This window comes from Python bivittatus, unplaced genomic scaffold (genome assembly GCF_059951505.1).
Source record: "Python bivittatus isolate LINGU-HERP-01145 unplaced genomic scaffold, Pbiv_v1 ctg000350_np1212, whole genome shotgun sequence".
Taxonomy (NCBI): domain Eukaryota; kingdom Metazoa; phylum Chordata; class Lepidosauria; order Squamata; family Pythonidae; genus Python; species Python bivittatus.
In genome coordinates this window covers 10,887,827-10,912,746 of record NW_028277074.1, presented here as the reverse complement: position 1 = coordinate 10,912,746, position 24,920 = coordinate 10,887,827, and the positions used below count along the sequence as shown (strand labels likewise).

The following is a 24,920-nucleotide window of genomic DNA, read 5'->3' as shown; positions in this document are numbered from 1 at the left end:
GATACCTTAATTAACCATAAGGGACATGGATCTAAAACACAGAGTGTCAAGCTCATAGCTCCAAGGACTCTATCCACTTCATGACTGTGCAGCGAGGCCTCAGAGATAGTGGCAGGGTGTAACATGCAGGCAGGAACAGGATAACCTGAATGGCACAACCAATTAGCTGGCATTGTGTGCAGGAATGTCTGTGTATATGGGCTAGACTCTCCCAAGTCCAGATGGGAAATTCCACACAAGGTCATGGAGAATATCCTGTGGGACTTCCAGATACAGATGGACAGGTAGGTACAGCCAATCAACCAGATATTGTGGTAGCAGATAAGGACCAGAAGACAGCAGTGGTAATAGATGTAGTAGTGCCAAGTTACAGCAACATCAGGAAGAAGCAGCATGAGAAGCTGGAGAAGTACCAAGGCCTGAAGGAGGAACTAGAAGGATGTGGAAAGTAAAGGCCAGTGGTCGCAGTGGTGGTAGGAGCACTCAGGGCTGTGACTCCTAAGCTGGGAGAGGGGCTCCAACAGATCCCAGGAACAACATCAGAGCTCTCTGTCCAGAAGAGTGCCATGCTAGGAACAGCTAAGATACTGCATAATACCCAGGCCTCTGGTAGAGGACCTGAGATTGAGGAAGATACTTACCACCTATAGGGGTAAGAGGGTTTTTTTTTTTTTGGATAAACAGCAAAAGGGTGCCTAGAATGTTGATTTTGAAATTTATAAATGAATTAAGGGGCCAGATGACTTGAAATAAGTTTTTGAAATTAATTATAAGAATATTTCTTGTGGGTTGTTCATAATTTTATATATCTATTTATATCTCTATCTATAATATGGATATATATATATAGATTTTGAAACTAACTGTAAGAAACCTTCCCATGTGAAAGTGTGTTGCCTAAAAAAAAAAAAAAAAAGATAAGAGGGGACTTGGAAGGTTGACTAGAGGGAACCAGAAAGAACTAAAGATTATAATTAAAGGAGAAGAGACCCATTAATACAGAATGGAACAATATTATTTGATGGTGGAATAATTGAACGATATTTGGGAACAATGGACTCATAAATTACTTTTAAAATTGTCTGCTATTATAAAAATGAATTCAAAATAAGTTATGGAAGAGGAACAGATTTTACTGGATAAAACAGAGACTGAAGCTGATTTGAATGTGAAACTGAAAATGGAATTAAAAATGTCAGGCTACAAGAATGATATGGAAAACAATGTTACACTGGATTTACAAATAAAGTGCACTATGTTTTTTTGTAACGCACAGAGATCTGCATCAGCTATCCAAACTTATTATTTTTCCAGAGAAGCACAGTTTACCCCTGCTGCAATTAAGTTGTTTGCAGCTAAAGCCTGAGCACAATAGCTATACAGGGTCAATTGGAACCATATAACAGCATGGTTACCTTAGAAAGAATACAAACAAAATTTCTAAGAAACATCTTCCAGGTTACCCATTGTGTTCCAAATGCTGTACTTTAATGGGAAGTCAGTAAACTTGAATAAATATCTTTACCTACTGGTTAAAATGATATCACAACCCCAAAGGACTGACCCACCTAATAGTGGCAGATATTAAAAGTAGCAAAATTCTGCTACATTATGTGTAAGGTTCACCCACAAATGGTTCCTAACAGTTATTGATGTTAGGGTATAATTTTGCTTTGTTTGTTTTATAGAATGTACTTTTATTGGTCAATGACTGAAATAAAGTTTCTGTGTCTGTCTCTGAGATAACATATGGGAAGAAGAGATTTTTTAATGGTATTTTTAGAAAAAGTGATAAGTTACTGGGTTAAAAGTAAAGTAAATATGAAACTGATTTATTTGATTAAGGTTAAAATATATATGTTGTTATTTCTGGTAACTCTTAATGGACTTTTGCTGATTAGGACTGAATGATGAGGCTTTATAATTTGTTTATAGATAAAAGATGAGATATGGGAAGAAGGGAGCTTTTGTTGAAATGTCAGAAGGTGGTAAGTTACTGAAATTGTTTGTACTTGTCTTGACGAAGGGGGAAGTAATTTCTTTATATATCTTTTTTTTTTCTTTTCTTTTTCCCTGCACTTTTGATTTTTTAGTTTTAAATTTTTATTAGTTTCTTTTAGTTTTTTATCTTTGTTTTTTAAAACTTTAATAAAAATTGTTATATACTATATATGTAAAAAAGGAACAACCCCAAGCTCCCTCTGGAACCCAACAGAGTCCCTCAGGTTCCTGGGGTGGACCCTTCAAATAGATCCTGCATCCCTGTAGTGAGGTACAACACCATATAACTCCAGAGTTAGTACAATTAAATTATGGATAAAACTAGCCTTATTACAGGCTGATAGCAGCCAGAAACTAGGGCAAAGCACAGAGGAAGGCAATTTTGATAGTAAACATCAAAGTTGTGTTCCCTAAGAGTGGCCCACTACATCTTCCACCATATCTCTCCTGCCAGTCATCAATAGCCTTGCCTGCCTCTTTCCCTGCAGCCACCCCAGACTTCTCCAACTCAAGCTGCTCCATCCTCAAACCTGAGGTTTCCAACGTATCAACCTACCTATGAAAGGAACCAGCTTCAGGGATGCTTCTATCTTGCACACAGCATTCTTAGCTTAGGCAGCAGCTATCTCACCTCTTTTCTTTAGCCATACACCAAACAATAAACCACTCCATATGACTTGCCCTACCTTCATCCACCCCACTCATCCCCGTGTGTGGAGGAAGAGTTACAACCTATAAGGAAAGGGTAACTAGGTCCATCCTTGCAACCCCTGTCTCTCCCTGATGTGGAAAAAAAATAACAGTACCCCAGAAAACAACCTCCCGCAACAACTCTCAACAAAAAATCCTCAGCCAATAAACAAAGTAAAACCACTTTTAGTCATGAATTCTCCAAATGTCAAGGTAAAGAGAAATCTGATCATTAGCTCTAATAGAAGTCCAATGTAATGGGCTGTGAAAATGACCTTGGAAGACAGGAGAAAAAGCTGCTGCCTAGACAACAATTATGCAAAATATATCTTAGCCCATAGAAGAAAAGAGGGCATGGGAAGTGTCTTAGAAGGGACCCTCCCTATTTCTCTGGATAGTAAAAGTAAGGGAGGGGAGAAGTGCTTTCAGACTTTTAAGATTCCAATACGGTAACCTTACAGTAAGGTAGTGTTAGTACTCATGGTTTGTGCTTTTTATCATGACTACCTCAAAGGGCTGACATCCGATGATGTCACTGACTTCAGCAGGCTGCCAAGATGAACATAACTGGCAGAAAGGATGAAACTAACAAAATGGCCAACTGCATGACACAGGCCAGACCCACTCAGAAGCGTCCTACTTGTTCCTACTCCTGCTGCCCTCCCATGCCAAACAGATTCATAAAATAATCATTCTGTATTGTTTGCCATTATATTACTTGTACCTTCTGGTTGGTGAGAAATGGCAACAATATGTTGGCTTAAAAGGGACCTTAGAGATCCTAGTGTGGGGTAAAAGTGGTCTTTGGTTGCACTTGGTAGTCAGACTGATGAAATTTTCTAAATGTAGTACAAACCATATTTTGACAGAATGATGCTCGGGAAAAATGAACTTGGAAGAAGAAGAAAGAAATGGAATAAACTAGACTGAAACAGAATGACTGCAAGAAGAGAAAAAATGAGTCCTGTATGAAAACGTTAATAGATAAATTAATATCCCCACAGAATGAATGTAATATGATGTAGGAAAAGATGATGTGACAGCTGTTTGGAACAGTGTGAATGGAAACATTTTACAATGTGCCCCTGAAATGCTGAAGTTAATGGAAATCATGCTTGATGGGATGATGAAATAAAAGTATATAGAGAGATATATGTCTACAGAAATAAAAATATAGTTACAAAGAATATAGTCAAGGAAGAGTTGTGATTAAACCAATTAAGAAAAAAATACTGAACAAGGAAGCCATAGGTCACTGTGTAGAATGTTAAAAATAGTAGGGCTGCAGGTGTAGATGGTGTAACTGGAGAAATGTTAAAATACAGATAGGTTTTGTTAGCTATCTGACTTGTTTAATATGTTGATGAAGATTACATATGTGCAAGATGGAGTCAGGCAAAGTTCTACTAAAAAGCCTGAGAAAGAATTGCTTTTGCTTTTGGTAGCATAAACTTTAAGGGATGGAGAGTTAATTATTTCCTGAACATTTCAGTTTCCAGCATGTTCCTTGTTAAAAAAGAAAAAAGAGAAAAAGAAAGTATACATCCACATAAACTGTTATGGCCATTAAACCAGAAAAAGTATAGTAGGAAACATTTATTTATATATGAATGGATTGAAAGCATTAATTTTACTTCTGTTTAAGGCACTCTGCATCCAACCATTTAAGACAATTTATTCTGACATAACTTAAGTATGAAATCAAACCATTTAGTTTTAAACACCAAGCCAAATAAGAAATAAATTTTATGCTACTATAAATAAATAAATAAATAAATAAATAAATAAATAAATGCCTTTCTCAAATATTGCATGCTGGGGGAAAAAATGAATAAGCTGGCTAAGACTGGATAAAAATGTTAGATTATTCAACACAAATAAATATGAAGATAGAATATGCTATTTTTTTTATTTTTATTTTTATTTTTAGGAATACTTTATACCTAGCAAAATCTATTTACTCTCTTTAAAAATTCAGCTAGCAAATAATATACTCTGAAGTGAAACAACATATTTTTAAAATAAAACACACTTTTAAATTTTAAAATATGTAGTAACACACTTTCCTGATAACTACATAATCCAAGTTATAATACATGTATTAATCTGCATTACATTGCAACAAGTCAATCACATTAAATATTTCAATATTATTTTGGAGTGCCTTGCTTGTGTCAGACAATTTAAGAATTGCAAAATACTTTCTAACTCTTTTAGGGTCAATTGTGAACAATATACTGGGATGGCTTCTCAGGCCTCTTTTTTCCACTGCTTAGCTTTCTCACACTGAAACAGAAGGTGTAAACAGTGATTGCTATTCCTGTGATGGGGTTTTGTTCAATCAGACAATTTCCAGACAGTTTTTGGAAGGACAAAGTATAATCACATCTCTTTTCTGTTATATAAAGAGGAAAACAGAAAACTTTCAAATTAAAACCCTACGTAGACCTTCAAAAGATTGACTATAAAGGAAATGGGAAAGTGTTCTGGATCTACCTCATCCAGTTCAAAAGCTAAATTTCTCAGCATGCTCAAATGATGAAGACTCACATCTCTAGTTCTTTTTTTCTTTGTATGAAGAAATAGAAATGAAAAGTAAAATGCCAAATGAAAAGTAGAAGATGGTGGCTTATACATGAAAAGTAGAAGACTGTATTGAATTAGTTATGCTTCATTTATTTTTACTAGAATCTTTAGATGTAACTATTTTATTTTTAATAAATAGTTTCTCTCCAGCCTATATATTCTGGTTAATTCTTGGCTAACTAGATAAAACAGTTAAAAGACAGATTAGAATTAATAACAAAATAGATTAAAAAGCATTTAACAACAAAAAACCATAAATAAATAAATAATTTCTACATGTTGGAAGATGGGTTGAATGTACTTCCAAAGGATGCCGTTCCATGGGCTGGAAATAACATAGTGCCAGCAAGACTGGCTTCTGCCAGGAGGGCATCTTCAAAAGGGCTTTTCCTGTAGCTCTTTACAGCCAACAGGTTCAGAATTGGAGAGGTATTACCATACTGATCCTTTTCAAGGGTAATTCCACACAGAAGATGTGAAGTAGTCAAGAAAGGTTGTAACAAGGCATAGATAATTGTCACCAAATCCATCAGACTCAGAAAGAGATGCAGATAGCATAGCGTATACAATGGGACAAAGACTATTAGACTTTGGCAAGGTTCAAGTGTATCAGTTTCTTCCTTAATACTGAATGGTAAGGAACAATTAGAGACTATTATCATTAACATCTAAATTGGAGTTTGAGTCAGTATTCCAAAGGTCCCCAGAAGTTCCTGATTTGATGCATTTTCCATGTTCACATATGACTCTACTCAAACAGAAAGCCAAATATACCGTATGTGGGAACATATACAGTACTAGCTGAGGCAGGCTACGGACCTTATGGCAGACATAAAATCCTGAGCCATTTATTGCAGGGCAAGCATATCTCCAAGGACCAGGGACATAGACCAGTTCAATGATACCCCTGAGATCATCCCAACCAGTTCAGATGGCAGACTGAAGGTATACTGTAATATCTTCAGTTAGAAGCTTTATTCACCTATAATCCTGATAATGTTACAGCAGTGTATAAACACACTGGGGTTTGGCCAGGAGAAACTGAGTTCTCTTTCTATTGCTTCCCTTCCTCTGATTTGCTGGAATGTCCTAAAATGCTGGGTGATTCGTTAGGGTACTTTAGAATTGTTGCTGTGTAACTACAAGACTTTTCTGACCTTCTGATGTAATTTATAAAGCTGTAACCACCTCTTGTACATAATGGTAATAGGTTTATATTATTCAAATGCTATTAAAAAAAATGGAAGATGCATGGAACAAAGGAATTAAAATAAAATGAATATAAGATGACAGGGATCCCTATTATCTTACAATAGAATTTATAAATAGCTGTGTCATAATAAATGTTAGCCTACTAACATTTTGCATTCTTTATAATTAAAAGCTGCAAATCAAATGAGTTTATTGTCAATCCATTTTTCTGACTTATTAGCATGGCTAATATAAAGCAGGTCTTTAATTATTCAATTAGAAACTAGTCCTTTAAAAGAGCATTTTCTGATAGACGGGCTAATTTCAAATGCAATTCATAAACTTGTTTCCAGCTGATCAGAGGATGCAGTTATGTTTTATATGTTGCTACAGTCCTTGAGATTTAATTCTAAATTGTACTATTAAAATATTTAGCCAACAAACCATTGCTAGGTGTAGAGAATTGCTTAGAATCAGAAGTGGATGATGAAAAACTTCCCTTTGCTAATGAGATGAAGGTTTTTCTTTTCTTTATTAAATTATAAGCCATATCCGAATATCTCCTTGCAATTTTATAAAAGACCTGACAAGTGTGGTGAAAAGTATGGTCTTTCTAAAGGCTAGAAGTGGTGGGGGGGGCTTGGGTTTCAAGCTACTCCATAAAATCTGTGCAGCATTTCCTTGCCCCCATCTCTCTAACATCCCAATATCTGCAGCCTGCCTTCCTGAATTAAATGGCCAGGATCGGCAATTCCAGTCAGAGAGTATGCTCCCAAAGTTATCCTCATCCAAAGTCATGTAGGGCTTTATAGGTCATAACCAACACTTTGAATTGGATCTGGAAACAGCCAGGAATCTCAAATTCACAAACCACAGCCTACATGCAACCATCCATATCTTTTTCCTCAGTCCTCTGAACCCTGAATGTGCCTTGCTTGCCATGAGAATCATCCTATCACTGCAGCACTCGTTTGTCCTTCCTGAGTCCACACTATGTTCCATACTGTCTCATGATCCCAAAACTTCCCTAGAGGCTTCATGCAGTTGCAATAAACAGAGACATGAGAAACTGTAAACCAGGCAGAGGAGGAGTACAGTGAGTACAAGAAGAGGCAGCTAGCCCAGCACAAAGATAGAGCTCATGGGAGGGAAACATTCAAGAGACTTTGCCTTAACTGGCTTGCTATAAGTTCCCCTTGGGAACTTTTATTAGAGTTTTCAAGAATTCTGAAATAGGACTCTGTTCTTGAGTTTGCCAACTACTGGGGCATGACAGTGGGGAAACAGCAACAGTTTCTCCACTTCATTCATGAAATTTACATGGCTGCCTATCTCAAACAAGTGACTCTGAGTGGCTAGCAATTGAAGGAAGGGAGGGAGGGAGACAGAGACAAAAAGAGAGGAGAGGAGAGGAGAGGAGGGGAATACAAAATAAATAGACAATTGGCAGCTGAAATTAAAAAAAAAAAGTCAGTACAGATACCCTAGAAATAGTTTTCAACAAAACTAGTTCACAAGCTCCAACAGACCTTCAGGGCCTTGTGAAGGCCAACAGGGTCAAAAACTGATCTCTGGGGGATGTTCCACATGGCAGGCACAGTGACAGAAAGGGGTCTCCTAAGCCCCTAATGCCTCCTAAGCAGGCATTCTTTAATGGATAGGACATGTAACATGCATTTCCTACCAGAATTGATGAGATGAGTAGATATGGTCAGAGAGAGGTGGAAGGACCAGATTCAGTATGGGAGATGTGCAAAACAAACATGGCTTCAGGCAAGTGGGGAGGGTTGACACTTATGACAGTGTTAACTGAAATTGGTCTAGGGATGAACTCCTCCCCCCTTAATAAATTATGAAGACTTGCAAACTTTCATGTTTCAAAGGCAGACCTTACCACCTCTCCCTTCTAGAGCCACAAAGGTTGTCAGCAGGGTGTGCAAGGTATTTTCAGAGACCAAACCAAGTTTCCTTCCTCTTGGCATGCACTCTCAGCCTTAAACACCATTATCTATCAAACTGATCCCTATAGAGCCTGAGGGACAGAATAAGTAAAATTTTGCATAAGTATAATGTTTTATCAGTCACCTGCTTATGGAATGAAAATATAGTTGAATATTATCCCTTATGGACTAAGTTGGAAAGTTATTACATATTTCCTTTGCAATCATGAAAAGTGCTTGGAACAACATATAGCAGAAAACATGTTTTATTTCCAAGAGTCAAGCAGTGCAGTCCTTGGGCCATATTGGGATGTAAAGACTCATGAATATCTAATTCTTTGGAAAAATTCTACTTTGAAAATTTGTGGTAAATCATTCTATTGGAAAGTTTGGGCAGAAGCTGGGATCATGATTTTAAATGATCTGTTGTGGAATCCATTTGAATTAAAACCTATAACATTTCTATCAAAATCTCAAGAATATTTTTAAAGTGGACATATCTGTGATAATTGAAACACGGACTAAAGAACTGGAATCTCTGATAAAGTCATTCATGTCCATATCAACAGATCTGAGATTAACATTAATTCATCACAAAATTGTATTTAGGGTGCATTGGATTCCCCAAAGAACGATTTGAAAGGATGAAAATCAGATTTTCTATGTTGGATCTGTAAGAAAATTGAGGGTTCATTGACAATGTTTTACAGCCATGTGATCATTTGGTATATTTTTGGGGGGATACTGTAGATTAATATATATAATCAGATTTATGGGCAAACCTTTAAATGTTAAATATGTTAATGTAATGTTGAACTATATGCCAAAACTTTGGAATTTGTTTATCAGGAATAATGGTTATATTGAGCATGGGGATAGCTAAAAGAATCACACTGAGAAATTAGAAATGTGATATTATTCAAGATGTCAAGGAATGGTTGTCAGAAATGTGTGATTTCTCTGTTTTGGAAAAGGCAATATTTTCTACTAATCAAAGGATGCAGCAATATGTGTTACTATGGCAGAGATTTTGTGATATTTCACAATAATATTTTGTACTGTTCATATTATAGTAGTGAATTCAGTAGTAAACTGGTAAGTATTAATAAGTATAAAATATAAGGTAGATTTTTTTCCTCTTCCTCTTTCTTTCCTTTCTTTGTATGTTGTAAGGGGTTGGCTCTTTCCTAATTCTTTTTTAAGATTAAATATTGTTTTGTTGATTGTGTATGCATAAAATAAATAAAATAGATTAAAAATGTGCATGCTATTCTATGCATGACACATCAAATCAATTATATTCTTATTTCTCATCCTGAGAAATAGCAGGACTTTCCCCATTATTTGAACCCCCAATTAGCAGTTTTCTTCTTGCCTTGCCTTGCCTTGCCTTGCCTCTTTCCTCCTCCTCCTCCCAATATAATTTAGGGTTGGTTTCTCTCAGAATGCATCTTGAAAGCTGTTGGTTCATTCAAAAGTTAACTTTGCAGCTTGAAATGTACATAGATGTTCCACCTTCCTAGACCAGAAGTATTCCTAACTATGGTGTGCTGAAGCAACTATCAAAAATGGTTCCATGTCTCTTGAGGTATGTTTGCTTTTTGTTCTGGAAGATATCTTTATGTAGGATTAATATCTTTGAACTTTCTAAGACAACACTTGGAATAAATGGTTCTTTTATCAGATGTGCTACACGTAGTATGTCAGGAAAAAAAAATGTTTTCATTCATTCCATCTTTTTATCTGAGAGCTCAAGAAAGCTTATGCAAGGAGTCCATGTATCAGCGTATGTATTTGAATCCAAAATTTTCTGGCTTTTTTACAAGTCCATCAGGCATGATAAAATGACCCTTCGTGTTGCCCACATTTCCAATATAAATTTGAAGTACCCTTATACATTTTGGCTAATTTTTCTGGAGTCGTATACCAAAGGTACATCATTTTATAGAAATTCTCTTTTAATTTATAACATAATGTAAATTTCAGTCCTTTCAACCACATGTTTTTCCACTTTTCCAACAATATGTTATATCCAAAATTCATAGCCCATTTTTAGTGCACTCTATCACTTGTTTGTCCTCCATTTCAAATTTCAGCAATATTATATACATTTTGGCAATTACATGTTCATCATTTGTACATAATTTAACTTCAAATCCTGCCTTTTGTTGCTCAGTTCCAAATGGCCTTTTATCAACCTTGAATCTTTCTCTTAGCTATGCATATGAAAACCACTGAAAACTAAATCCCTCTGCAGCCAATTGTTCTTTTGATTTCACCTAATATTCTCCATGTTCTTGTTAAAAACTCTCAATAGGTTAACTATTTCTCTTTATCTGCTGCTTCTTTCCTATAAAATGCTTCTTGTGCTGAGACCCAGGCACAATCTGGGTTTATATCTATTCCATATTCTCAATATGGCACTTCTGATATAGTGATTTTTTAAAATCTACATCAACCTTAACTTTATCATACCATAGAAAATCATGCCATCCAAACCTCACATCATGGTTTTCTAATTCAAAAATTCTTTTATTTTTCAACAGCACCCACTCTTTCATCCAAACCAAACAGCTGGCTGAAAAATAGTTTTAAATCAGGCAATCCCAATCCTCCTTGTTCCTTTGCATCTTGGAGGACTTTCTATTTAACCTTGGCTTTTTCCCTTGCCATACAAACCTAGATATATCTTTTAGCCATTGCTTAAATGGTACATCAGTTGTCAAAATAGGTATTGTTTGAAACAAAAACACTGTTCTATTTTGGATTCAAGTACATACACTTATACAAAGAATTTTAAAGTCTAAGATTCAACAGAAACTAGAACATTTCTTGTTGGGATTAATGGACAGACAACTAGAAAAGACCCACAGAAGACTATTTTTATATATGACCACTGCTGTGAGATAACTATATGCACAAAAATGAAGAGAGTCTGATATGCCCACAATGGAGGAATGGTTGGCAAAGATGATGGAACTAGCAGAGAAGGTTTACAAAAAGATCAACTATTGTTTTATTAGTCACTGGAAACCCCCTTTTTGTTGAAAAAAGAAAAAAAATGAACTTGTGAGTTATGGGTTTGACAATTGGAAAGGGTAGCTTATGGGAAAAGGAAATTATGATGTTACCTTAGAGAGAGAGAGTAAAATATAAATGGACTTATAACCGCTGTCAAATACATTTGAAGCCGCTTCTTTATAATCTTTTTTCTTCTTCTTCTATTTCCTCTTCTTTTTCTATTTCTACTTTTCTTATTCACTATTCTGTATTTTCTTTTCTTCTTTTTCTAATATTTGTATTGTTTTTATCTTGTTAATTATGTATGTATGTATGTATGTATGTATATTAAAAGGAGGAGGAGGAGGAGGAGGAGGAGGAAGCTTATGCAAGGAATCCTGCAAAGCCCAGTATTGCCAAAAAGATAATGAAATCTTGCAATGAACAAATGAATCATATTTTAGGAGCACACTGGATAGAGGGAAAAAAATAAGTGTGTATAAATATGAAGTTGGTAGAATGTAATGGTTTAAGTTGCTGGAATAAGATCAGGGAACCCCAAGTTCTAGTCTTCTCTTAGGCACAAAAGCTGGCTGAGTGACTTTGGGTTAGTCATTAACTGGGAAGTCAAATCAATCAACCTTCCTCCTTCTTTCCTTCTTTCTTGATTTCCTTCCTTTCTCCCTCCCCCCCCTGGACCAATGTGGTAGATTACCGTCAATGAATAAACTTTTATTCTGCAGTGGACTGTTTCAGACTGATAACGAAACAGCAGACAAACATTCTTACCACCAAGATTTCCACTCAGTTCAGTGTTAATGATATAAGTTGTTGTTTCTAAACAGAGGCACAATTTTGTTAGGACAACCTAACATCCATTTATTGTGATTGTTAATGAATGCAAGATTTATAAGCTGACAGAAAGGCAGTATAAAATCCACTAAAGAAATAATTTCAGTTCCTGAAAATCCAGGGAACAAAAGAAAATCTGCTAAATACACAAGAAATACCCAATTACCAAAAACTCACTTGCTAGACATTTTTTTTTCAAATGTTAAAGCATTACAAACATGCTCTATGGATTTACATACACAGCCAATTAATCCATCAACAGAGTTTAACAGATTTTTTTCTCCTACTTGGAAAATAATAATAATAAAAAACCCTTCTGAAACATTAAATATTTAATCCATGATTATTTATCCTCCAAGGTGGCAGATGGTAAATTTTCTGCTGCTAAGATCCAGTCTTGGCATTAGCATATGTTTTCCCTGGGGGAACTATAACGTTGTGCTTGGTTTATTAAGGGGGGAAAAGAATCCTGTAACTTCTTAACCAAATATAGAAAACTGATATTCCACCTGGGATATTAAGTTGTGCTGAATCATTCTTCCACATGATATTTTTGGACAAAAACACATATACTTCTGGTCCTTTTAATTAAAGCTCTAAATCCTTATCTATTGCATTTGGCAATTAGCTGATGCTTGCTTTACATGGGAAAATTGACATTGAAGAATATATTTGTACCATATGTAACTCCCAGAACAATTTACTAGTGAACAACTACTCTTCTGATAAGGGATGACTATGATAGGCCAGACATAGCACTGGAATAAATAGGTAATTTGAACTATCCTCCCGGAAGTACTGCTCACAAAAGCCATTTATCCAAGAGATATGAGTGGGATTATTTATACAGTTGTCCCACAGTTCATAATTCTTTAACAGCTACTACTCAGGGCTTATCTGGACAATTTCCAGATCTACACTAGTGTTTACAGTTAAATGGCTACTTGTGTTTAGGAAGTGTTAATGCAGTGTAGTAAATAAAGTCTTCAGAGAATCTCAAACACATGGGCACAGGTCTTGTATCTGAGATTGGCAGGACATAATCAATAACATGGGATTCAACTTCCAACACAAATTGTATAGTTTGGTTTAGTTATACACACTGACTGTTACCTCTTGTTAATAATAAGAAGAAAAATATAATGAGGCACAAAAAAAAATACATCTCAATACTTTCTACTATTCATATTATATATAGTAAAATACTATAAGTAATATGTAATTATATATTATTATATATGCACTTCAAAATTTTGGTCCTTTAGGCTGCTTCATATTTCTGTTAAAACTAAGCAAGACATCTTAACCATTATTTTATTTTAACCATTATTTTATATTGCTGCAACAATCTAGGTTTATTTGAAATAAAGGGCAGTAAATTAAGAATAACAATAACAATAATAAAGGTAAAGGTAATGATAGGGTAAATTACAATTAGTCTGCGGTCCTGGTTTAACAGTGATTTACTGATTCTATATTTTGATAACAGAACATTATTATGTAATAGAACTACTATACATTCCAGTTCTAAGCAAAAACAATTATCTCACAGTTAATGAGAAAACATTAAGAGTATTGAGATGTGTGATATTATAGAGCTAACATATAGCAATATATAAAAATCCTTCTGCCTCTGAAACGCAAAAATGGATGGTGAAAATTTATATTTAAACATGTTATTTATTTATATACTGAAAAAGTTAACAGTACTTAACTTGTCATAAATTCTTATTAAAGAGGGATTCCACCAGGCATTAGCTGATATTTTAAGTGACCTTTACTTGACTTTACATGCATTTCATCTTCAAGTTTTGCTTAAATTGTTTAGCTGAATGAAAGGTACACAAAGCTAATCTTCTGGCCTTTTATGTACTGAAGTCCTATTTTATACTGAGAATCTGATACTTTTTTTTTTTTTTTACAACAGTTAAAAGGTTATAGGGTCTGTGATTATAAATGACAGGTTTAGAGATCAGTATATCAATCAGTATATACTCAAAGGCTTTGAGTTGACCACAGTGATAACTTTAGGTTCAAAGGTCAAATATTTAAAAGGTTTAAAAATGATAATGAAAGTTCTTTTTCCAGTTCTTTCATATTGCCTTATCCCCAAAGAACTTACTTGTTAAGTAATATTAGATTTAGTACAGAAAAATTCAAACATAAATGGGAATGCATGATAGATAAAGAAAAAAAAATTGGGAGAAAAGTTACATTATGACTAATATTTTCAGGGACTACTTTTAGTAATATATTTGCTTATAAAAGTTAGCGTTCATAATAATCACAATTACAAGTGTATCAACAAACAATTTCCATAGCTGGAAAAGTTGATAAAAGTGCTGCCCAAAGGACAAAAATTGTTCCAGTTGTATTCCTACAGAACTGGTTAACACATCAAATTGATTAATGTTAGTATATATCTGAAACAGGAATATGGTTTTGTGAGAAAAAAGAAGTCTCGGGTGCATTGGTCTTCTACTGGTTGTTTGGTTTGTTTATGGAGTCCAATTTAGAGTTCAGTACTAATACGTTATCCAGAAGAGAAAGTCCAAGGTTAGGGTTATTAAGCATAAAAAGTAACCCCATCATTTTATTTATGTTTCTCAAAGCACCAAAATATAGGGGAGAAGAGTTTCCATATCAGCAGCAAGTCTGATTATCAGCTGTTTAATTAGCATGTGGAACCGTTAATGTTTTCTTTGCAAAGAAAAAGGTCAAACTTAATGTGCTGTAAAGAACTATAACACACTCCTGTAATATTAGTGGATAACAAGAGAAGCACATGTTAATAGCAATGATAATGATGATGACAATGAGGAGGAGGAGGAGGAGGAGGAGGAGGAGTCTGAAATTAGTGAAATTTTATGCCTTTTAAAAGATGCTGTTTAAGAGTGATAAAAATAATTCAGCTGTATGGTATTATTTATATTATAGCCCTCTGAATTACATAGAACTATGATTAATTTATAATCTTCCTAAAGCATTAATAACTCTGAATTATATTGGCTTTATATAATAAAACAAAACCAAAAATAAAACACTGCCATTTTCTCTAAGATAGGTAGGTAGGTAGATAGATATTCTGCTTCCAATACAAAATGATCACCTAAGTTCATAACACATTAATACTTAAATATAATTTCAATGAAAATTACTAATTTCAAGTTACTCAATATTATAATGTACTACAATTACTTTACATTGTTTTAGAAATTCAGTTCAGTGCAGAGCACAAAAGTATTAAGATTCTTAGAAAACAGTATTTATTAAAATTATACATTCCTCAATAAATTCATTTTTTTTTTGCATATCTACAATGAAACATCACTTCCTTTCATCTTGCTATACATTTAGCAAAATCACAATTAAAGCAATCCCTAATTTATTGATATCATGTTCATAATATATAAAGATGAAAAAAGAAAACTTTAAATGGATAAGCACTGCTGGTGTGTCTGTGCGTGTGCACGTATCCATCTCCATCTTCATCTATCCCTATCTTCCTGTGGTTTTCCAAAGCATTCCAAAGAGGTTACTTACACTGCTTTGAAATGGTGAATTATGGGAAGGCCATAGCTTGAGACTAGCAGCTGAGACAGCAACAGAGATGAAAGTTATTTGGTATTGTGATTCAAGGAGAAACACAGCTGCTACAGCTGGCCTTCTCAGATCTCAAACCTTACAACAATGATCAAGAAGGCGATAATATGTTCCATTTCAGTTTGAAAAATGCATTCATAAAATAGTCTCTAAAAAGGGCAAAAAAAATCTATTAATCACACTTCAGCCTGGGGTTTTAGGCACTGAAGCAAGAGTAGACATATTAAAAGGGAGGGCAGCTGATATATTGTATAAGTTATGCATGACCTCTGTTCAAATATATCTATGTAATCTGAACTGCAACTTTGACATATATGCTTATGAACCAAGAACTGTTTATTGTACATGTTTTAATACAGATATATACATATAAAAATATTATAGTTGAAAAAAATCAATAAATACTAGTTTAGTTACAACTGAAATAATGTTTTGAAAATATTAGTTTGAACAAAGGTATTTCACAAATTAATCCTTTCCTCTGTCAGACAATTTGCTAAATACTTCTTAAAAATTAATTACCTATTAATTTATAAATGTATACATATATGTGCAACATAAACACATAGGAAGTATAGGAAGTATTTTAGAGAGATAAAGATGTGATTTATGTAATACAGGAATTTTAATGACATTTAAAGGACAAGTTTGTCTGTTATAGACTATTGAGTTATAAAACTTCTTAGGGTTTTCTTTTTTGTCTTGAGCAAAAAAATTGCAGTGTGCTAATTTAAGGTTTAAAAAATCAACATTGTTAGACATTTAACAGAGTCATTAAATCATGAATGATATAAGATTACAGAAGTAAACATTTCCATTATTATTTTCTTGACTCTTCCAGGAAGTATTGCTTTTCTGTAACCACACATGGAAACAAAGGCTTACTCTCTCAAGTTCTTTGTGTTATATATGGGAATCCTGCTCACATGTTCTTCTTTCTATTTATGTGAGGTAAAAGAGATAATGAATGTTCACAAAAGATTATGATTAGGGTAAAATGAACTGGAGCTACAGATAGATATAATTTTATTTGATGCTTGTAGGTACATCATGACCTTAAGATCCTTGAATTAGATTATTTAGTGCATCTCACTGCTAAATTTTAGGTCCCAGCTTCTTACTTTGGAAAATATTGATTACAGCCCTCTGATTATATTTAGTTGCTTACAGAATATGTAAAAAAAAAAAACTATTCTAAAATAATACCAATCATAATGTACAGAGTAGTATATTTCTTTGAAAGAAAAGTTAAAGGCATAAAATATTATAATCAACTGGACTTAAGGGTTTTTCATGATAACTGAACAATTCTACCAGATTATCAGAAATACAGCCTTATTAAAAAGTAATGACTATAATTAATCTAATTAATTATATATATATAAGGGAGAAAATGTCAAACCCAGTGGCACTCCACAAAGGACTGGTACTGACTGTGAAGGTAGAAAGAGAACTACCATAAAATGCTGCCCCCAACTCTCAATCCCCATCTAGAACAGTACCACGTTTGATGGTACCAAAAGCTGCTGAGAGATCAAGGAACACAAGACCTGAGGCCATTTACGAATGCAACCAAGGCAGTCTCCATACAAAATCCCATCCTGAAACCAGGCTGAAATTGGTCTAGATAATATGTTTCTTTCAGAGATCTCTGCAACTGCAGTCCTAACATCTTATGAACAATCTTCCCTACACAGGAAGGTTAAAGACAGAACAATAGTTATCAGAAAATGGTTGGTCCAGGGACAGCCTCTTGTGGAGAAGCCCCACTACTTCCTTCTTCAAGACTGAAGGTACCACCCCGTCATGCAAGGAGGCTGCCACCACAGCATGGAATCAACCACAAGTCACCTCCATGACCACCTTAACCCAGCAAACAAGTGGCCATATTAACAGCACAGAGAATCCTGCACATTTTCTTAGGAGTCACTGACTTAAACTCATCCTGGATCACACCACAAAACTGGGCACAAGGCCCCCTGGCCAGACCTGCTCAGTTGGAGTCCAGATTGGAGTGGATTTGAGTGACTTTATCCACCAAAGAGTCAGGATATTTTTCACAGAGGCACCACATACGATCCAGTGGTCCATCCCTCCCAGGCAGGGCCCAGGTCATCCCAAAATGACTGCTGGATGGCTACTAATAGATACAATAAGGGTGTAAAAATATTGGCATTTCACTGCTCTCATCCTGAATATTGGCTCTTACCTGCGCTCAGTCAGATTTGCTCTGCTTCTCCTCTAAGGGTGTTCCAGGTATCTCTCCTGGTGCTTCATCTCCTGGAGTTCCTCAGTAATGCAAAGTGTACCATGGGATCAGCACACAGGGAGAGGCCACAGAGGTGCTATACAGTCCAAGGCCCCAGCCACACACTCATTCCAGGCAGCAACTAAGATTTCAGATGATCCTCAGGGAAATCCCCATAATGCATGAGACCCTAAAACATTTTTAGCCTCTGGCTTTTTCATCTAAAAATCTAATTTTAAACTCTACAATGCAACTAATAGAATGCCCCACTGCAACATGGTTACTCAGTAGTTCTAAGGAGATAAGAACCCTTGCCTATGGTTTAATTCCAAAAGGATGTTCTAAAACACATCAAAAACATTTTCCTCAATTAGATGATAAATCTTAAATTGGGCATGCTACACTTTTAGTTCAGAATTTTACAAAACTATCTATTCAATGTTCCTTTTACAACATGTGTTTTACTAAAGGCCATGCTACATTTGTATTTACCAGTATGTATTTTAGTGCTTGTCACAGTTGGAATCAAGGTATAACATTCTGTCACAAAGATATTAATTGCTTTCTACCTAGCTTTGGGCGAAGAAACTTATGCAGTATTTTTTTCTTTCATGTGCAAGCTTTACAGTGTTCTTAAGTTAAAAACTCCCCTAAACTTTACTTGAAATGTTAAAATATCACTTTTCTAAGGAATACATCTGTTATGTTTTAAATTCCCATATGGTTCCAAAGCTACATTTTCTGAACTTCCCACAAAGAAAGAAATAAAAAGAAAAGGTCTAAGTTTTTCAGCTATTCTCTAACGCTGTTACAACATGTTGACTTCTTAAAGTTACACAATTTTTGGGGTGTGATGATCAAACGTAGTACCAGAATAGATTAAAAAAAAATACTTATGTATGTATATGCATGCATATCCACATTGATTAACAAGTCTCTTCCTAGCATGCCAGTGCCCAACTGTCCACAGATGATTTGTTATATTCTAAAAGATTGAAGGCAAAGCAGATGGGAATAAAGAGCATCTTCAATGGGCTATACATTGTCCACTCAGTATATATGGTAATAATACTGAGAAATGATGACAACTTACAGTTTTTTACAATTTATAGAACACATTGGGTTTGACATACACTTTACAACAGACATAGCTCATGTTTATTAAGAGAGTAAAATAGTAACAGAAGATAATGTCTCATTACAACAAGGATGGTATTATTATATGAGAGAGTTTACCTTCATTTCAAATTGCAAACACCTCTACCTCACACCCAGCTCTTACAAATTTTAAGATATTAAACAGAGTGCAACTGGGAGGAAAATGGTAGGGGATAATTTACCAGAGATCTGGGGAAAAAATTGAAATTGAATCATTTTGATTTTAAACAGTTGTTTTGTGTTTGGAACCAATATTTTGCACTTCGTGGTGCATTATTTCAACAACTTGGAAGTGCTCCTAGCATAAAAGAGAACTGTTGTGAGCCCAGAACACTTTTAGGATGGCAGAAATTTCACATTTCAAATGGTTTAAATTCAAAATATCTGGCATATGCTTAAAAACAACTCATTACACTTCAAAAGACTAACTGGATAGTGCTTTCAGTTTCAATGACCATTTCATGCCACTATTGAACTACTGTATGTGCTATACAACAAATCAGTTTACAAAATTATTATTCTCCAGTTAGAGACTTCTGTTATTTGGACATGTGAGCATTTTATTCTTAATAGATAATTAAGTACATCTTTATTTTCAAAGCAAACCTTTTCTAATATTAACCACAACAAATTTTAAAATGCAATTAGGGTTTTCATACCTTGCAGATTTTATTTAGTTTGCAAATAAACTGAACTTAATCATAAAGAACAAAACTTTGTTTTAATAACACTTTATAAAGTGTTTTTTCATAGAATATATTGTTCAACACAGTCCTGATAGTCTCAATGAAGTCACAGTTTAATTGGAAAAATGAAACATTACTTTTTAAAAGCATGTCTGGTTTACACTTAGATTGGAAGGTTGGGTGAAAGCTTTATTAAGAAACAGGTATCTATTTCATATTTTCAGTGGCCTCAAACCTTATTATTCTCATATAACTGATGTTTATATAAAAAGGAAAAAAGAGGTGAGAAATCCTTTTTGAGCAAAATACATGCAGAGGTATTTACTATGCAATCATTTTAGATTTCCTTGTGTCACTAATCAATACACAGAATAAACAGAATAAATTTACAACAAATTTATAACAAATAAATAATTGTTCTAACTACTAAATTTTAGAAATACTCTTTCCACAAGTGTTGTGTGTGTGTATGTAGGTGTGTATACATATTAAGAGATACAATTAAATAATAATAACAAAAAAAAACACTAGAATACAAAGGAGATAGTAATAAACAATTGTAAAAGGGGGGGAAAAAAGACCCTATTAATATAAGAAAAAAAATGAGAAAAGGTTACATTGATTTTATGAAAGGGTTTCTCTCAAGATGCTATCAAATGTTTGCCAGATGTTTAAGATGCTATCAAAAAAGTGATAGCGTCTTAAAAAGGAGTTTGATTGTAACAGGTAGTCTCTGTACAAAGGTACAAAGTCGAATTTGTATGTAACCTGTAAAAATTTGTATGCATAAGTAGTATTATGTAATGAACTTGGACCATTGTGTATTTAATTTGAATTTTGCTACAACAGGATCCATTCTTAACTAAGGGTCCTCCTTTAGCTGGGTGTCCTTAACCTATATGCTATATATAGACTAGTATTTTTTTGTTTATTTAACAGGGGGATATATTTATAACTGATATTAAAGAATAAACTATATTATAAAAATATAGTTATGTATTTTATAAATACAGAATCCATGCTGGAAGGAAAATCCAAATATCTCAATTTTAGATATTAAAACATACAATAAGAAGGGAAATGCCAGTTTCAAATACCTATCAGATTCTATCACTTTTTTGGATGTTCCTTTTCTGCCTGAGCTGTATAATAAGCAAAATTATTTATGCATTTTGTTAGCTAGTGATCATACTGAACCAAATTACTTTGTACACAATTTTCGTTTTCCTTATTTACTTAGTGTGTCTCAACTTCAGAAACAATGAACTAATGCTAATTAACAATCACCAAAGCAGAAAGAATTGTTGAGAAAGAAAGAGGTAGATAAGCATCATTGCTATTTGCTCTGAAAATCAGTTAGGTAAATGTATTCATATTTTGCTCTAGGGATTTAAAGCCTTAAAATGGCCATGTACCTCTGTTGCCATCAGCCATCTACACAAAACGGGAGGGTGTCTATGTGAAATAAAATTTCATCTTGCATAGGGAATCAATCTAACAGGAGGGAAGTGTTCTTTTGAACACTTATAGAACAATCTATAAGTTGTCTCCTTCTCAACCTGTCACTGTCTCACTAGTATAAATAATACTGATAGTGTACGTCTTGAGATAGAAATTCAGTGACAGGAGGAGAAAATGAAATCAGCTTCACTATCCTACAACTAGAATGAGAGGAGGCTTTTTCTTTGAAGGGCACATCTATGAATTACAATGTGAGTTATGACACCCAATTTGTGAAGGAATCCTTCATCACAAAAAACTGTCTTAAATTTATATCACTGATGTGGCACAGGAGTAGCTACTGGTCAGGATGGATGAGTGGCTAGTTTTCAAAATTCAGCATGTGTAATTATATGTCCAAATTTGATAAAGAATATTTACAAGAATGCTGGATCCTTGGGAAAATAGACCTGGATTGTTATCACTCACACTCAGTAAAGTGCTACACCAAATGAGGTGGAAGCACAGGAAAATATTTCTACATTTCCATTTCATGCCAGTTGGATGACAGCAGCTCTAAATTGAAGTGCTATATTGTACTTCTCTATTTCTCTCTCTCTCTCTCTTTCACACACACACACACACACACACACACACACACCATCCCAATGCTTATATATACAGATTAAACCATTTGGGCCAGAAGTGGAAAAATAAACTGTAAGAATGTATGACAAAGTGGGCTAAGAATTTTGGTTATAATATACAGATGGACCAATGGGAAAACAGGTGGTTAAAAGGGTTGAAATTTATATTATGTTATGTTCTTAAAGAGACTTTTTATAAAATGGTGTATCACTGGTATAAGATACCAGAGAAATTATCTTGAATGGCACTTCAAATGTACTTTGAAAATATGAGCAACATGAAGGGACATTTTATCATGCTTGATGGATATGTAAACAAGCTATTTTTTTTATACAAATACATACTTTAATACATAGGATTTTAAATATTAATATTCAATTGAAGCCAGAACTTTTTCCCTTTAGGACTAGTGGATAAATAGAAAAAAAGTCATGGAAGATTATTTCAATATATAATTACTGCAGCAACATTATATGCACATAGATGGAAAGTTTCAACAGAATCCACTATGGAGGAATAGTTGGTGAAATTGACAGATCTTGCCGACATGGATAAATTAACTTATTTGATCAGAGAAAAGACACTATCTGCATTTATTGGTCACTGGAAACCTCTATGCACTTTTTGAGTAAAAATGAAAAAAAATGAATATGATATGGCTTTGATGATTAGATAGGATAGATTATAGAAAGAAGTATGTAACTTTAGACAGAGAGGTTAAAATATAATTGTACTTATAACTGCTGTGAAGAATATTGGAAGCCACTTCTTTGTATCTTTTTTCCCCTTTCTTTTCTATTTTTCTTCAACTTTCTTTTCTTTTCTTGCACTTTTTACTTTGATTTCTTTCCTTTTCTTTTTTCTTCCTTTATATTAGTTTGAATTATTTTTATCTTCTTTTTTAAAAAAGTTTCAATAAAAATCATTATTTACAAAAGAAAAAAAGAAAGAAAAATAAATTGTAGAAACTACCAATAAGAATCCAACAGTTTAAGTAATACTTGAACATAATTTGAACCCAGGATTACATTAGGTTACTTGATGCACTCCTATGCATAAGTCAGTTTCTGTCAGAAATGGAATAATATTTGTTCCTTTCATCTTGAGTATTTAAGAACCCCATATGTAATCCCACAAGTATATGCCAGGCTCAAATGTCAATTCAGTCAGTTTTTCACATACTAAATGAACCAGAGCAGAGGTTTACTCTGGGGAGTTTACCTTTTGAACAGAGTTCAAAATATGCACACTGGAATACTTTTTCCCCTCTATGTCCTTCCTTCCCTCCTTCCTCTGAAAAAAGAGAGATAGATTTATACCTTGATGCCACTTTTCATTAAAACTAAACATAAATTTACTCTATGGTTCCTTCCACACTGATGCAATGTTTCACTTGATGCAGTGGTAGAAGCAAGACATAACCATATGAAGTGGAAGAAGAAATCCATAAGGCCCATACAGCTTTGTTAAATGCAACACTGCTACTAGGCTAGAAGTACCCATTTCATGCAGCTAGACACTGATGAACATAGAGTGCTTTAACACTTTGATACAAAAACAAACAAAAGACTAAGCTAAATCCAAGAAACCTTCGCATTCAGACAACTCAGCCATCAATAGACACCTAGAGATAAACCACATTTACATACCATTCAAAAGAAACAAAAAGCTAAGAAGAAGACAAAAAGACCAGAACTCAGCAACCTACACCCTCTCCAGCAACCTACACCCAGATAAACTGGGATTAACACCAGGCAAATGATCAAGCAGAAACAATATCCTAATCAAGGAACTACCAAGGAGAAAACTACACCCCCACCAACACTGGCAAGGCAAGCTACTGTATATTAACAGGAGCAAACCACACCCTCACTAGCACTGATGATGTTACCTAGCTGGGTAATGAAAAGTCTGCAAGCAAACAACCAAGTTTAGAGATCACCAAGGACTCCACAAACAAACAACACCCAAAACAAAACAAAAACAAGCATACTTCATGTCATTAAAGGTAACCAAATGAATGCCCATCAAGCAAATTAGATCAGGCAGTCCTTGCTAAAGTCTAAAAAGAGGGAGGCATTAAACTGACATGGCATCAGCTAATATGTACAGTCAAAGAGACAAATTTGGCTTTTTTAGCAATTTATAGCTGGCCACTCAAGATCAAACCTTTCCAGAGTGGCATGTCCTTTTTTCAGGTCCAGACATCTAATCATAACATTTGTACGGATCTCCCAATAATGCACTATCCATTTGGCCAAAAGTCTCAGCTACTAAAACCAAAAACCTAAAATCAAAGAAGGTGCAATGGCTGTACAACATAGAATTAATAAAGGTGAATGCTTATCGATGGCATCCCTGTTATTTGATTAGGCAACACTTATTGCTAGTGATTTGGGGATTACCATTATAATTTCTGTATTTGAAAAAGGAAACAGAGATAATCCTAGCAGTTACAGACTGATAAGCCTGCTGAGTTTTACAATAAGCTTTGGATTGTAATTCAGTATTTGTATTGAAGTATCATAAATTGGGTGGAAAGCAAACACTTCCTAGGTGAAGAAGAGGCTGGATTTAAAGTAAGATGAACATGGAGTTGTGATTCAATATTCAGGTGAAAGTATTCCATGGGATCAAAACCCTGTCTATAGGCAGCTTTTCATGATATCAGGAACACTTTTTATTCAAACGTTGGATATAAACTCTGAAAAAAATCTTGATGTCACTAATACTGATAACTGCATGATGATGATGCTTATCAGCAAGTAATACTTGAGAGTTAGATGCAGTCTGACCATCTTGACTTCTGAACTAATTCCCATACAGAGTGGAGTCAAACAGGGCTGCAATCTGGCACATTTACTTTTACATCAACAC

At 34.4% G+C, this 24,920-nt stretch overlaps 1 protein-coding gene and 1 pseudogene across 1 annotated transcript in view; both read right to left on the bottom strand.

Moving 5' to 3' along the window:
• Positions 1–24,920, bottom strand: part of ROBO1 (roundabout guidance receptor 1) — a 245,797-nt gene that overhangs the window by 127,490 nt on the left and 93,387 nt on the right. The gene's annotated exons all lie outside the window — the stretch shown is intronic.
• Positions 1–24,920, bottom strand: part of LOC148215118 (cilia- and flagella-associated protein 184-like) — a 78,689-nt pseudogene that overhangs the window by 19,590 nt on the left and 34,179 nt on the right.